Consider the following 17,024-nt stretch of genomic DNA (forward strand, 5'->3'; position numbering starts at 1 on the left):
GAATCCTCACAGAGCTGCCAGGCTTTTCCAGGTGAGAGAGAGAGCGGTGCAGCAGGGAGATGACAGTGTCCTCCACTCCGATGCCAGACCGATATGCAAACTGCAGCGGGTCCATGGCTGAGCTCACGGTGGAGCGGAGGTGGTCCAGGACTAGCCGCTCCAGTGTCTTCATCAGGTGGGAAGTGATAGCCACTGGCCTGAAGCTGTTGAGATCTTTGGGGCGCGGTGTCTTAGGCACAGGTACCAGACAGGAGGTCTTCCAGACCTGTGGTACCACCCTCAGCTTCAGGCTCATGTTGAAGACATGCTCCATAACTCCACACAGTTCATCTGTGCAGGACTTGAGGAGCCTGGGGCTGATGCCATCAGGTCCTGCTGCCTTCCTCACTTTAATCCTCTTCAGCTCACTCCTCACCTGTGCTGCTGTGACAGTCAGTGGTTGGCAGGGGGACCGTGTGCTGGGGGGATGGGTGAGTCCAGGCGAAGTGGGGAGCTGATGGTCCGGGGCAGATAAGCGAAGAGGAACAGATGCAGGGCATTGTCCAGCTGTGGAAGAGGGAGCATGCAGCTGTGCAGGGGGAGGGGCGGGTGACCGATCAAACCTCAAGAAGTGAGCATTTAAATCATTCACCCACTGTAGATCCCCCTCTGTCTGGGCAGGGGGGATTTTGAAGCCCGAGATGGTTTTCAGGCTCCTCCACACTCCCTGAATGTTCTTCTGCTGCAGCTGCTCCTCCATCCTCCTCCTGTAGCCGGCTTCAGCCTGCTTGATCTTCCTCCTCAGCTCCTTCTGCACAGTCCTCAGCTCCTCCTTGTTCCCTGACCTGAAGGCTCTCTTCTTCTCCTTAAGCAGAGCCTTCAGTTCACGGTTAATCCATGGCTTGTTGTTTGGAAAACACCGCACCGTCTGGGAGGGAACAATGTTCTCAAAACAGAAGTTGATGTAGTCCGTGATGCACTCTGTGATGGTGTTGATGTCCTCCCCATGTGGGTCATAAAGCTCAGTCCAGACAGTGGTGCTGAAGCAGTCCCTCAGAGCCTCCTCACTCTCAGCAGACCACATCCTCACCTCACGGGACACCACAGGCTGCCTGCGCACGATGGGTTCATACACAGGCCTCAGATGTACAAGGTTGTGGTCCGAGCTGCCCAGGGGAGGGAGGGGGGAAGAAGAATAAGCCTCCTTGGTGTTGGCAAAAAACACGTCCAATGTTCTATTCTCTCTGGTGGGGCAGGTAACATACTGGGTGTATGTTGGTAGAACAGAAGAGGGAGAAGCGTGGTTAAAGTCACCAGAGATGAGGAAGAGAGCCTGTGGATGCTGTGTTGTCAGCCTACAAGTGCAGGAGAGCAGTGCTTCACAAGCATCTTCAGCATTGGCAGACGGGGCCACATAGACTGCGATCAAAATCACATGTGAGAACTCCCGGGGCAGATAATATGGCCTCATGCCAATAGCCAATAGTTCAATATCCCCGTTACATAGCTGCTCCTTCACTGTGCAGTGTTCGGGTTTGGACTAGCTCGTGTTCACATACACCGCCAGACCTCCACCTCTTTTCTTCCCGGATTCTCTCGTTCTCTCCGCCCGCAGCAGATGAAAATTGTCCAAACCTACAATAGAGTCTGGCATTTCTGCTGTTAACCAGGTCTCTGTGAAAATCAAGACGCTGCTGTCCCTATAAATCCTCTGGGACCGCATGAGGCTCGCTATTTCCGTCATTTTATTTTGAAGGGACCTCACGTTACCCATGACTACGGCGGGAACCGACTTCCTGTTTGTCCCTCTCTTCTCTCGGAGTTTACGTCCAGCCCGTCTGCTTCGTTGCGTTTTCCTTAGGATGTCCGCCGGGATAACGTGACGATCTCCGGGTAAGACGACAGTTCTCCGCAGTTTCATGAGTTCCTCCTTTGTATAAACGCGGTACGGCGCCGGCCGGGGGGCGGGGCCGGAGCCGGGGGACTCAGAGCCAAAACACATCGCAACGACACGACGAAAACACTCAATCCAGCCGAATAAAGTCAAAACAAGTTAATTTAAAGCGATTCCAGTGCGTGTCCCGATCGTTCGTGAAGTTCCTCTTTCATATAAATGTGTATATAAACGTGTACCGACGACACGCCGTACTTTAGCGGCGGCCGGAGGGCGCGGGGGGGGCTGGTGGGCTCGCTCGGAGCTAGCTCACGTCACAACAACACAACGAACGCAACGAAAAACGCTCAAATCCAGCCGAAAAAAGTCAAAAACAGTTGAATTAAAAAACTATTCCAGCGCGTGTCCCTATCGTACAGTAAAATAGAAAAAATATACTAACTATATTTACAAAATATAGGAAATAAAGCACAATAAGTGTGAGAAAGAAGAGAGAGCGTTTACACCGGGCTGCCAGCTGTACCAGGGCCTTATGACGCACTGCATATCAAGACTGTAGAAACAGTCGTCTTGTTGTTTTGACATTGAGACCTTTCAACTCCATTCAGTCTGACTTCCGGAAGGAAATGTCTCAATTTCAAAATCAATTACACATTAAAGACAATTTGTGGTATTGCCTGTAGGTTTGTGTGACCAGTCGATATGATTGTGTTACCACCAACTTTGCACAGCACTGAAAATCTTTGCTAGGGCACTGTTAGATAACTGTTGTCACAGTAATAATCTGATATGTTATGTTCAGCTTTGATGGAGCTTGATGACAGAAGTAGCTCAGTCATTGTTTAACTGCAGGAATGTGGTAAATTTCTTTTAATTCAAGCTGTGAAATTAGAACAAGTAATCACAATTAGTAGCACATTCAAGCAGGTAATTCACTTAGGCAATACAAACAAGTATGCAATAAAACAATTAGTAAAGATGACGTTTATGTCATTAAAAATAATGCTTCAAAAGTCTTCTTAAAGAGCTGTGTCTTTAGATGTGATTTAAAGAGTGACAGTACAGTTATGGTCGGATCAGAGTTCAGTAAAGTAGAAGAAACAAGACAGTGACATCCAAGCAACAGACATCTCACGTGTCTGTTGCTTGGGAGTTAAATAGTAGCTAAGCAATCTCTGCAACTGACTTGTGTGTCAAGCATCATGCATAGCGTAATAAATAGACATTTTGAATAACGTCAGGTATTTTCCTAAACATTCATCAGGTCAACTTACCAATTCTTATTTGTTTGGTTTTATGACAGTTGCACTTGAGGTGCCTATTTTAAAACTGAAGCTGTTCCTGAACCCTCTGGAGCACAAACAATTGGCTGGAGCCTTTGTGAAGCTGAGACTCAGTAGTTTTGGACTCTGATGTCTGTTTTACTCTAATTATAAGTGGAAACAAGCTCTGAACAGAGGAATTCAGATTTTAAATACTGCCAAGAATCTCTTTATTAAATATATGAATGAGTAAAGCTGGTTTCTGAAGGGATCAGCTAATTGACAGTAAAATGAGCTTTTGTTGGGTTTGCGAACTCTAATATAACTATATAATTATAATGTTTTATGTAGCCTATTCAAATGGGTATGAGTTAAAATACTACATCTAAAGTGCATCAGATTTGTTAAAATGTTCTTGGAGGAGAACTCCCAAACCCCCCTTTATGTACGTTATAAAGTTGTCTCATTCAATTAAATTCATTTTTGTAACGCCAAAAATCAGAACAGCAGTTGCCTCTGCGGGCGACAGTGAAAATAACCAACATGTAAATGCTGATTAATAAGTGCCTGCTCCACTGGAAACCCTGAGTCACTTTTCTTACTTTTACTTTTTCTTACTTACTGTTATGTAAATGAATACAATTTTCCTTTGATTTTCTAGTTTATGTATCTGGAAGGTGTGGTAATATTATCCATAATAAAAAGAAGGATGGTTATGTGTCAGAACACATACCCATCCTTCTTTTTAACTGGTCACCGCCGTAAGCTGCTTCTGCTTGGAATCTGTGCCGTGTCCTTTGCGGTCAGGCTCTGTATGGTCACTGAGGTGGGATTTAAACCTGTAAAGGGACTTAAAGAATGGTATCCATTTAATTTGTTTGGTTTCTTTTCCCTAGGGTGGACTGTAAGTCTTCCTACTCTTTGACTACTATGCCTGCAGTGGTATTCCAATATTACTTTTTGCCGTTCTGGAATGTATTTGCATTGGCTGGGTGTATGGTAAGTCACAGTATATCAGTTTTGTCTTCTTATTATTTCATTATTTATTTTTGTCTGCCTCAAGGTGCTGACCGCTACTACAGCAATATCAGTTACATGATTGGGTATCGTCCATGGCCATATATGAAGTACTGTTGGAAGTTCATCACCCCTGCCTTGTGCATAGTAAGTCTCTAGTCTTTCTGTGGAACTGCCCTTGTCTGTTGTTGTTGGTCTGGCTGGACAAAACTACACGCTTTTCCTATACTCTATAAAGATGTGTAGTGTGGGCCCCTGTCATATCTCTGCGAGCTAAAATGGGCATGATTGACAGGTGGATTAGCCACCTGTCAATCATGGATCAGATTGTGGATCAGATTGTAGATCGTATACAAAGGATTTCAGTCTTATATAATCAGACCACTTGGTTTGATCACCTCAAAAGGAATTTGAAAGAAGTACTGTAGTTGCCTGCAGCACATCAAAGCATGCAGAAAATTGTCATTGTATTATACAAGGAGAAGGTTCCAGTATGTATTTGATAAAGGAAGGTGTTTCTAAAAAAGCAATCTAACCTATTGTGAGTAACATAACACAATGTGTTTTATAGGGTGTTTTGCTCTTCTCTTTGGGCCAATTCAAGCCACTTAAGTACAACAATTCTTATGTCTATCCGGCCTGGGGTTATGGACTGGGACTTTTCCTGGCCTTCTCCTCAGTTGCTATGGCCCCATTGTGGTTCCTGTATAAACTGGCTAGCACCCCAGGAACATTGAAAGAGGTACAATCCATTTACATTTCATTGTTGTTACATCATCAGCCTCTAATCTAGTACTCTTATTCCTCTCAGAGGCTGAGAATGGGAGCAATGCCGTCAGAAAACCTGCGTATGTCCCTCTGAATGCTCAATACCAAGAACTTGTCAGCCAAGTCCTCCACCATTTATTTCCATAGCACAATGTTGCATCTGTTAGACATAAAATCATGCAAATGGTGTATTGTGTGTGTATTTAGTTTTTCAGGACTCTTTCTTTTCTTTCCCTGTGAGTAACGGGCACTTTGACATGGGGTTATAAAGAAACGTATAAAGAAAAGATAAAGAGACGTGAGGTAAAGTTGAACTCCATGTTTGAACGCTGTAATTATATGTATTTTGTTTTTGTTTTTTTACATTATTTGTCACTGTAAATATTTTGCACTGTTTTTCACTATTTTTCCATTTTGGAGCTTGGCACAATAAATCCACCTGAGCACTCGGAATTCAACTTCGCCTAATTTTGAAAGAAAACCCTGCTACATAAACAAAAAAGCGAATGAAGGCATACCTCTTGCTGCAAGCATGTTACCGTGGCAACCTGACAAATACTGCCATAGACCTACATGCATGTTGGTTTACAGGCATTTTCAATGGGATGAAAACATTTAATTTGTCATTAACAGTTAAAATTTGGCATACTTATTCTCCACATCAAACTAAACGTACAATCCAATCGGAACATAACTCTATGTCGAACTGTGTGGTCGTAAACATTTTGAATGAAGTAGTATAAAGTTGGTACTGTTTGTGAGGGAGGGGTGATGTAGGCGGGGGATTAGAGGTGTGCTCTTCGTGGTGGCTCGTACCCCGCGGTCGCAAGGAGGCGAGGGCTTTTGTTGCAGCGCGTAGCTTTAATTATTATCATTATTATTTATTTATTTTTCTTCCACAAACCACTCCAATTTTGACCCCTGACTTATGAAACTTGGTACAAACATACCTCATGTCAGGACAAGTAAAAATGATGATATGACCCCACTCTAAACCCGACAGGGATTCGGCCATTGTGGGTGAAACCCAATTTTTTTCAAATTTGACACCTCGTACTTTATTTTTTTCCACGTTGGATTTCCAGCCAAAAAGCTTGAAAATTTGTCAAAATGAACTACACCCAAGTGCGATTAGAGTTAATTCTTTTGATTTTTTTTATACAATTCCAAATGTGGACGTGGTAAGCTTGTTAACAAAAATGCTATTTTTCTAAGTGTTAAAACTTGCGTTTCTCTGGCATGAGATGTCCTATTTTCCGGCATTAATAAATGTTTTGTGCAAAATGATGAGCTGAACGCAATGATGTATAACATTTATAGCTATATTTTACAAAAGCTCTACAGCGCCCCCTTTAACATTTGAATAAAGTCAAAAAGTGTACTTAGACATAGACAAACATTCTTCTTACCATTCTGATCACAAAAATCCAAGGATGGCATACCTCTATCTGCAAGCATGTTACCTCGTGTGGACTCGTCGGCTACTCTCATGGAGGGCCGATCCGTCCACAACTCTGCGTCCGACTGCCACAACCTGGGACAACATTCGGCCCTAGGAAAGACGCAACCGAAAGTGTGGTGGACTATTTCCATTGTCTGGAGGACGTTTGTGTCTCCAAACCCCAAACTTACACCGTCAAGAGACAACCTTTGAAGTCATTTTCAAAATGGCATATGCTGAAGGCCTTCATCGGACAATTTTGATGATAATGAAAACCACCTTGGCGAGACAACCGCATTCCAGAAATCCTGCGTCATGCCAAACACGCAGAAGCTAAGGTCAACAAAGGAAAAGCCAAGAAAGTTGACAAGTTTGAAACTGCCCAGTTAAATGCGAATCTGGCCCTGGTCCAGGTTTCTGAAGGACAATTTAGAGGTCGTGGCAGAGTTAGAGGATGTGGCAACCAGAGATGACGTGGCAACAACAACAAAAATAAAGGTTGTGGATTTCAACAAAATTTTAAGTCCAATGACAATGACACATGCTACAACTGCGGGAAACAAGGGCATTTGGCCAGGAACTGGCAAAAGCCGCATAGGCAACGAGGACGTGGAGGCAGAGCCTGAAATCAACAAGACAACTTCCAACAAACTCCCCAGCCCCAGTCATCCAGCCATCTCTCCGACTGACCGGGTGACGCAGGCCAGCAGCAGATAAGTGATTTACACACTCTTACACCCAACACTTCACACGCTTTAAGCAATGAAGAAGAGCTTGCTACTACTGACACACGGCTTGCTTTAGAATTAGAGAATTGGAATGAAAATAAACTCCAATAGAAACTTATTCTCTATTTAATTCTCCAGCATACAGGGAATTGCCAAAAATCACATGTATGGTAAATAATAAACAAATTGATTTTATTGTTGACTCGGGGGCTACCCACTCAGTTATACGTACAGATGAATTGTACAAAATTAAGCAGCAGAACTATCGATTCTACTAGTGCCAGTGGTGTGATAGAAAAAGTGAGATTCGACTAATAGCTCAGTCCCAGCTAAACATTCATTTTTGATGTTTAGGTTTGATGTTAAACTTGTTGGGTCGAGATTTGATGATAAAGTGAGGAATTACAATTGCCTCGACCCCTCCAAGTCTTGAAATCAGTAGAAATTTGTTAAATTTTACCTGTGTCAATTATGATGTGAACCCCCCAAGCTACGTTTATGAATGGTGGACTGATTCAATAACTGATTACAGTTTGCTAAACACAGCACTCGCTTTTCTTAACCCACACTCTGATAGGATGAAGGTTAAAAATTAGCATTGTACAGAAAAACTGTTTTATCAAGATCTCAATGATTTTTTTTATATCTCAATTACTTTTTTTTTTTTTGACAATGATCGTTGTATTGCCATAGCACAATTAAGCCCATAACAACAATTTTTATCCCCTCATGTCTCAATTTCAAAATATATGGACGAAGAGTTGTTGGACCAAAAATGCATTAGAGCTCAATATTGGCTGCCATCAGCGCGCGCTCCAAATTTGTTTTACTCAAAATCTTTGAACACGTTTAGACTTCCGTACACTGCCAAAGCATGTGTACTGCGTGAAGTCTATCTGGTACCATATCAATTATATCATATGTAAAAACATAAAAACAAAAAAACAAACTGGCACCTGTGACATCACCCACTGATATGTATTAGCTAAAGAACATGACACCATTAAATTACTTAAACAAGCTTAAATTTCTAAATTGCAATTTGTCCAGCAACGTGTAGTTTGTCTGGGGCACATTTTGACCCCAGAAGTCAAAACGTTGTGTCACTCAACTTGTGTCACTGCCATAATTAACACACCCAGACCACAAACATCTTCTTTCTTTTCTGGACATGTGCTCCTATTGCAGGCACTCTGTGCCAAACCTCTCAGAAATGGATAAACCTCTTAGGGACATGACTTTAGGGAAAGATATGATTGCATCCACTCTTCTCGAATGGACCCCTGAAGCTGACTCTGCATTTGAATCTCTTAAAATTGCCCTACAATCTGCTTTGCGCTGGCTCAGATATCACACCACACTTCTAGGTCTGCCTCATGTGTCAGTACATAAATGTACAACTCTAAATCCAGCTACTTGTATGCCTCTTCCTGATGATGGCACCCCGCACTCATGTGTGGTTGAATGGCAACAAACCTGTACCCCAAGACTTGACTGACACACCTCTAACTAATCCTGATTTTGTTTTCTATGTAGATGGCTCTGCCTATCGAGATCCTGATACCTATCGAGATCCTGATACTGGACGCTCCCATGCTGGTTATGCAGTGGTTGATGATAATTCTGTGGTAAATAATTCTTCTCTCCTCTAACTCCTCATTACTCAGCACAAGCAGCAGAGCTGGTGGCACTGACAGAGGCATGTAAAAGAGCCAAAGACCATTCAGTCACAATTTACACTGACTCATGGTATGCTTTGGGAGTAGTTCATGATTTTGGCACCCCTTGGAAACACAGAAATGTTCTTAAATCTGATGGCAAACCTATTTTAAATCACAGTAAAGTTGCTGCTTTGTTGGAAGCTATTCCTCTCCCCTCATATATTGCTGTAAATGTGCTGCTCCCACTTCCTCTTATGATCCTGTGTCACGTGGTAATGCAAGAGCAGACACAGCAGCCAAAGCAGCAGCCAGGTACCCCCTTCCTCTCTTTCTCTTCTCCCTGACTCTACTTCCTCCCCTCCCACCTCACTCATAGAAATCTGCTCTCTCTCCACTCCAGAAGAGTGTGTACGGCCCTGATAGTAGGCCCTGCCTACCAAAACGCCTCTTCCATTGCTATGCAACATTGACACATGGGTTAGACCATGTGTCAAAAGGAGAGATGTGCAGTTCAGTACAGAAATAATTCCAAGATGGGAAATCCCAGAGAAAACACACCCGATAATTGTACAATAAAATCAAAACTGGTTAAATGTTGTGAGGAAACAAAATTCAGCTGGCCTAAATGCCTGCCTATTGTTCAGGTCTACATGAGGAGAAGAGTGGGCTTGCGTCATAAACTTTCTTAATTATTTGAATGACAGTCAAAAGGCATACAGGCACACCCCTTCCTTCACTGACTCCAGTTACTATTTCGGATTTCTCCAATTTTAAATTTGCCAATGAGATTCCAATTTTTGTCCTTGTTCATATCAGACCAGGTACAACATTTGTTTGATATACTATTTTCACAGGTCAGAAGGTCATTCTTTCACTGTTTCCACAGCTTGGTGTGGGTAAGGTCATGCTTCGTAAGAAAACACTTAATTATCGTTATTCAGGTTTTGTTAATTCGACCATAACTATTCTGGAGATGGCAGTGTAATTGCTCAAGGCATCCAAAATGTAACCTCTCTGCGTGATGCAATTGACCGTGATTCTATCTTTGACTCCTCATGGTTGGTTAACCCGCACTGCCATAATTTTTGGTGTTGCATTGCTTACACTCTGCATCCTCTCTTGTTGTGTGATTCCTCTTATCAGATCTCTAATTTCTCGCATTCTTATTTCTACACTGGTGAAGTACACCGCTCTCTCTGCTGTTGACTCAAATCCTAACAGTGTTTTCTTTGATCCTTTTCCAGACTCATTTTTTGATGAATGAATGATCGCTTTGAGGAGGGTCAGCACTAGTTCATATAGGATCCATGCTGAATCCAGCATGGCGGCGACTGAGACCGGTCCATGGATCTTTTGTATTATCAGCTAATCATTTTCTCTCTTGGGTCCAAATCCGAAGTGTATCCTAACCCTAAACCTAACCCAGTGTCTGAAGCGTATCGAGGGCCGCCATATAATTATTGTCTTTTAAGATAGTGATTTGGGCCGCCACGAGGGCCGCCATATTGGATTCTGTAACTTCCGTCCTGATAACTTCCGTCCCGGATTCCCTATATGAACTAGTGCCGACGCTGCCGACGAAGACCCTGTTATGATAACCGGGGTGAATCTCTTGATGTTTTCTAGGGTTTTTTGTTGTTTTTATATTATTTTATACCATATATTCTACATTTTTCATTTATTGAAGTTTGCTAAGGCTAAATATGTATTCATTTTATGGGCTTTGTTATTTTACTATTTTACAGGGTGTGTTATTTTTATGTTGAAGTTTTAATTATGCCTTGCAGGAGTTTCTGTGTTTGATAAGTCATTTTGACTTTGTTGATTTATGGTAATCAAAAGGAGGGAATTGTAATGGGAAAATGCTCAAAAGACCTTGAGATACTGCTATCATAAGGAAGTTTCACTCAGTGCCTGGTATAGACTGGTTTGATCTATGTCTGCTCCTTTTCCAACCCATCCTGTGTGATGTGAAGGCCTTTGTATGAAAACTGTAATCAGCACAGCCCATTTTGGGGAAGATTGTAACTCTGCACCTACCTTCTGTCTTCTCTCGCTTTTCACTTTTTTTTCCCGCTCCACTTTTTATCAAATAAAACACACAAAAGGCATTCTGTTTTACTTGGATTTCTTCAATTTTTCTAAAATAATTTCTATGACAAAATCCATCAAAAGCACATGAAGCAGAGAAACCATTGAAAATGTGTCTCTCTAATGTAATCGAACACCACAACCTACGTATTTGAATTCCACCACAGTTTGAATAGTTGCTATTATTTATTTAAATCTAGAATCTCCACTCTACATTATCATCTTCATCATCTACTTCAGCAATGGAGGTGCCTTTGAGACATGTTTGACAAAAAGATCCAGGAAAACACTCCCACACAAAGCGCTACTGTAGATGCCACTATAGAAGTAAAAATGTATCTCCAGGATCAGTTTGTTTCCCAGGCAGAGGACCCTTTACTCTATTGGAAGTAGAGAGCTGTGCTATATCCCAATTTGTATATATTGTCCAAAAAATACCTGTGTATGCCAGCAACAAGTGTACCACGCGAGATACTTTTTTTTTTTGGACACTAAATGAACCGATACGAAAATCAGAAAAGGAAGATGAGGATAGAAGTCAGTGAGGAATCAGACAACGAGAGAAAGGTGCCTTAAATGGGATATGAGCCCAGAGAAGCCTGTGCGTCAGGCCAGACGAGACAGAATGAGAAGAGAGAGTACGTGTGAGGGGAAAGCACGGCGTAGACATGTCTGAGCGAGGGCACCAAATCTGAGTATGAGGGAAAACGTGGCATAAGTGTGTAAAAGAAAAATTGGAATATAAGAATTTAGGGCACCAATCTGAACTTTCTTTTACACATACGTGCTATGTTTTCCCTCATACTCTGCACACCCGTGGCTACGCCAGGGGCTTAACGGTAGCATTATACAGAGAATTTGGATATGTAATGTACTTTATGTGTTTGTGTTTGTGCTGTGCTTGCTCAATGTTTATTCTTCTCTCACAGCTGGCTCCTCATTCAAGTCACATGTCAATGTGAAGAGTGACTGATCTTCTACTGAAAGGAGCATCCATCTGAGCTTCAGGCAACAGCTTCAATTGACACTGCAGCTGACCTACAATGCACAGGCTCCCCAAATGCACAGGTAAGTTATAAATGAAATAATTTATCATTTGCATTTGTTTATGCACACAATGTTGCACGGATATTAACAATAGATGTCTCTGGTTATACGGGTACTTTTGGGCTAGCGCTATGGCCATGTCTCCTTTTGGGGGAAAACAAACAGTGTTAACAGATAGATGGGAGATACAAATTGTTAAAATTGTATCGTTTTGTTCCAAAATACAACACAATATTAATACTGGTGACACAGCAACCATGGACGGAGAAGTGTGTGAATATTTAATTTTTTTTTTTTATTTAAATGTTTTTGGTTTTTAAAGTAAAGAACATATAAAAACAAACATAGAAATAGAAACACAACCAGCGAGAGAACAGACTAGGGTTGCAACGATTACTCTAGTAAATCAATTAATTTTGATAACAAAAAAGCTTCTATTATTATTTTATTGACTCGATGATTTGTTTAATTTACATATTTAATTAAAAACACTTGAATCTGTGGCGTGCGGAGCGCTCGGAACGACTTCTGGCGTTTTTGTTTCACACAGAACCAGTTCCACTCCGACCTGCAGCAACTAAAGCACAACAGAGGAGAGAGCGATATGTTTTAAACTCACAAGTGCGACCGGGAAGAGATTTGTTGCGTGAAAGAGCATGGTGTCTTGAGCTGCAACTCTAACCACCGCAACTAGCTCCGCGTGCCAGGGTTATCCTCCTCAACAGTCTGAATTTCCACTGTGGTTTTCCACTGAGCTGTACATATACTTTCCCACTCTTCATCATCCAGAACAAAGTGACCCTCTCTTCCCATCTTTCTTAATGTAATCAGTAGAGCAGGGGTGGGCAATATTTCCTCCGAGGACCATATTCGAATCCAGGCAAGTAGCGGAGGGCCGCCTCGCGAAATATCACTTTTCTGTCAAATATAGGCTATTGAATCTATTATTTAATTAATTTCACGTCATATTTATTAAGGATACAAGTGCAGACAGATGCCTGAGGGCAAAAAAGGGAAGAAAAAAAATAAAAAAAAATATCTATATATATCTATATATATATAGATAGATATATATATATATATATACATATGTGCCCCGCCGCCGCAATTGTCGGACCATGTCGGCCTCGGTGAAACTGAGAAAAACAGCATTTTACTTTTTTATCCCCAAATTTGTGATTTTCATTTTTTTGCAGAATGTGCTAGTTGAAGTTATGAATAAGCCCCTGTGTGCTTCAGATAACACTATTGGTTGTCTTAAACGTATACATTAAGCTGTTAAAAATGTGGAGTTTTCGGGTCTTTTTCCTGCTCTCCTGGGGGGCGTCACCTTTTTCTAGCCAACGTATTGTTTACATTTTCCACCAATCAGCTGTGATCCGCATGACAGCTGCGTGCTCTGCGTGCTCCGTGTTTTCCTCTCATTACTCCAGACCGTCTGCAGAGCACAGTCTTCAGAGCTTACATTTCCTGGACTACTACTACCTTTACTCAGGTACACTTTTACTTTACTACTAAATTATTGCTTTAACGCTGTGTTTTAAGGCGGTCTCGTGATCACTTTAGAATCTTACTTGTCTGCTCCGGTGGAGCTAATGCTAAGCTAACATGTTGCTTCAGTGCACTCTGCAATACGGGCTTAATGTGACTACTTGCTGTTATCACCATGTTATCGGGTTATTTTTTTTCGGCGTGGGTTGGCCCGTGGGTTGTGTGGATCATGCTTTGTGTCTGTTTCATGGTGCTAAACCGGCTGTTAGCCCCACAGCCCGGAGCTAAACGCAGCTATTCGGAGCTAAGTTGTAAGCTAAACTTTGCTATGTTATCGGGTTATTTTTCGGCGTTTTGTCCGTACAAATTATATACTTATGTAGTATTTCTTGACCCGTGGGTTGTGCTTTGTGTGTGTTTTATGGTGCTAAACCGGCTGTTAGCCCCACAGCCCGGAGCTAAACGCAGCTATTCGGAGCTAAGTTGTAAGCTAAACTTTGCTATGTTATCGGGTTATTTTTCGCCGTGGGTTGGCCCGTGGGTCGTGCTTTGTGTGTGTTTTATGGTGCTAAACCGGCTGTTAGCCCCAGAGCCCGGAGCTAAACGCAGCTATTCGGAGCTAAATTGTAAGCTAAACTTTGCTATGTTATCGGCTTATTTTTCGGCGTGAGAAGAGAAAAAACTACAACTCCCGATACCACTTCTGGTCACGTGGCTTACGTACGTTGCACGTCACGCACGCACTGCGTCACTCGAACCAATCACGCGCTTGCCTGGCCATTATCAGCTTCCTGTGTGTCTCTCTGTGCACGGTGTTGGGAGAGACAACAGGACAGCTGAACCAGGCAAGCTTTGCGACTAAAACACCCGCTTTTAATCACTTTAATGTGCGCCGGTTTTAAACTCGAGTGTATGTTTATGTTTTGGTGTGCTGTTCTGCAAGTGTTTTGCTTTTACGAGCCGTGTTATCTCAAGTGAGCTAGCTAGCCCCGCTAGCCGAGGGCAGATGTCCCAATATCTCCGCGTTTTGCATCTTAAATACACCGTTAACGTCACAATGTGAACTGTTATCTGTGAAGCGTGTTATTCCCATATTACTGTTAACCCTAACCCTTTTATCCCCCTTTTCAGAATTGGCAAAGACACCCTGACTGACATGACCTGTCTCTACGTGAAGTCTGCTAAGGAGCTTGGTAAGTGTAAAACATTATTTTGGTGATTTTCATGTTTTAATGATTAGAGTATAATTAACCATAAGCAACATCTGTTTTTCAGGTGAGCCTGCAGTTTGTACATCAAGCTTCAGATCACTGTGGAAACAGCTTCTCCAACACATCAGAAGCTGCAGGCCACGCACAGATCTCTACAACAGAATCTAATGTGCTGTCTTTGGAGCCTCACCGCCACCAAGCAAAGACCTCAGGATGCATTACAGCTTTGACTTTGCACAGCAGGTACTAATAATAGTGCAAATGCAGAATAGCAATTATAGAGAGATATACGTCTTAATCAAATGTCATATGTATTAATCTAATCTCCTTTCTCTCTCTGTCTACTACAGATACACTTTCCGTCCAACCCTCTGCAGCCGGGGCCAAGCTTCACTACACAATGGACATCCACTTCCTCATTGCTGGCCACACCAAATTCTCCCCTGATTGCGGCTTTGGACTTATCAAGCGAGCATACATGAAGACCAGGGTTGACACTTTGGAAGACATCGCTGAGGTTAGTTTATATTATTTGACTACTGTAATGTGTAAACATTAGCCTGGCAAAACTTCAGTGCTGCTCTCTGCTTAAGATATGTTTCTTCTGTTCTCATTTTTTTTACAGTGTCGCCCTTGTCATCAGGTAGTGGAAAACAGCTCTCCTGAGTCTCACCTCAATATCCCACAGCTTGTTGGAACGGCGGATAGCAAAGTGTTTGTCAGAACTTCGACTGGCAGAAGCATCTGAGTCCCTTCTTCAGACGGCTTCCAAAGATCAAGAGTTATCAGCACTTCAGGTATTTATATTGAAACTCTCACATTGTGTTAAAAAAAATAAATAGTTTAATGAGTGTTTTTATGTGAAATAGTTAGCCATTTCTTAAATGTCCTGTTATTTGTTTACAGCTTTGATGCCAAGAGCCGAGAGTCACAGCACAGAAGAGTGCACACACGAAGAAGAGGATGAGGATGTGATCTCTGATGTAATTGGACTCTGGTGGTGTACATATCATATCTCATATCTCATATATTCAAAGCCATGGACCCGTTGCAGTTCATATACCTGGCCCTGGCATCTGTTTATAAGAGTTCTTCTATTAAGAGTGTTTTTTAAACTTCCTATAAGTTATCTGTTCTTTCCCCCTGTATCTACTGCGTTGTAACATTAAAGGCTATCTTATCTTATCTTTTTTGTTGTTTGTGTTACACTGAATCACCTGTGAATTATGTTTATCGACAAACCCTATTCTGATTCTGATCCTTTGATTCTATTCAGGGCCTTTTTTAATCCAAGTATTTCCATTTGAATACAGTAACTTCTAATTCTGATTCAAGTCCAGTTACCATCAATAACAACACTCCTCTTGAGTCTTCAGTGACAGCTGTAGGGGGACGGTGGTGTCAGTGTGACAGGGGGAGGGCTTATCTCAATGAGATGCAAATGAGCCCCCCTGTGACTCTGGGCTCACTCAGGTGAGAAACTTTGAGCCCCGTTTTCTCAGTGAATGGGTTTGAGAGTTGTATACATTCAAATGACCACAACTTACTAAAATATTATCAGATCTACATGAGTGAGACATCATTGGAAAGCTTTGAATTCACAATTTCAGAATCTGTGAATAACTCAAAATGTCTCCGGGTAGACATGTAACGGTCAGACACACATATATATATATATATATATATATATATATATATATATATATATATATATATATTAAAAAAAAATATTACTTGGACAAGCTTGGCGGGCCGGATTGAAAGGCCCGGCGGGCCGGATGTGGCCCGTGGGCCGTAGTTTGCCCACCCCTGCAGTAAAGTGACTGCTCATATTGTTAATACATTTGTATAATTTAGATATTAATCCCCTTGAAAGTTCATATTTATTTGCTTTAATAAATATTTCAGTCAAAGGGCTATGATGATCATCATTCTTTTTGAGTTCTTGGTTATAATAACTCCATCCATCCATCCATATTCTACCGCTTTATCTGGGGCTGGGTCGCGGGGGCAGCAGTCTAAGCAGGGACTCCCAGACTTCTCCCAGACACTTCCTCCAACTCCTCCGGGGCGATCCCGAGGCGTTCCCAGGCCAGCCAAGAGACATATTCCCTCCAGCGTGTCCTGGGTCTTCCCCGGGGCCTCTTCCCAGTGGGACATGCCCGAAACAGGCGCCCAGGAGGCATCCGGAACAGATGCCCGAGCCACCTCAGCTGGCTCCTCTCGACATGGAGGAGCAGCGGCTCTACTCCGAGCTCCCCCCGTGTGGCCGAGCTCCTCACCTTATCTCTAAGGGAGCGCCCAGCCACCCTGCGGAGGAAACTCATTTCGACCGCTTGTAACCGCGATCTTGTCCTTTCGGTCATTACCCAAAGCTCATGACCATAGGTGAGGGTAGGAACGTAGACCGACCGGTAAATCGAAAGCTTTGCCT

The 17,024-nt window shown here is 42.5% G+C and overlaps 1 protein-coding gene and 1 long non-coding RNA gene across 2 annotated transcripts in view; both read left to right on the plus strand.

Annotated features, from left to right (window-relative positions):
* The first annotated feature begins 3,912 nt into the window (after window positions 1-3,912).
* Window positions 3,913-5,147, plus strand: LOC140356685 (uncharacterized). Its single transcript, XR_011926083.1, has 5 exons — window positions 3,913-3,961; window positions 4,032-4,134; window positions 4,199-4,299; window positions 4,724-4,894; window positions 4,964-5,147. It is a non-coding gene; the product is annotated as an uncharacterized lncRNA (long non-coding RNA).
* A 6,740-nt stretch (window positions 5,148-11,887) lies between these two features.
* LOC140355859 (sodium- and chloride-dependent GABA transporter 2-like) overlaps window positions 11,888-17,024 on the plus strand; it is a 34,014-nt gene continuing 28,877 nt past the window's right edge. The window contains exon 1 of the mRNA XM_072440499.1: window positions 11,888-11,909. The gene's annotated coding sequence lies outside the window, so the exon portion shown is untranslated. The remainder of the gene's footprint in view (window positions 11,910-17,024) is intronic.

This window comes from Eucyclogobius newberryi, unplaced genomic scaffold (assembly GCF_026437365.1).
Source record: "Eucyclogobius newberryi isolate DKJ021-1_F unplaced genomic scaffold, fEucNew1.0.hap1 SCAF_12, whole genome shotgun sequence".
NCBI lineage: Eukaryota > Metazoa > Chordata > Actinopteri > Gobiiformes > Gobiidae > Eucyclogobius > Eucyclogobius newberryi.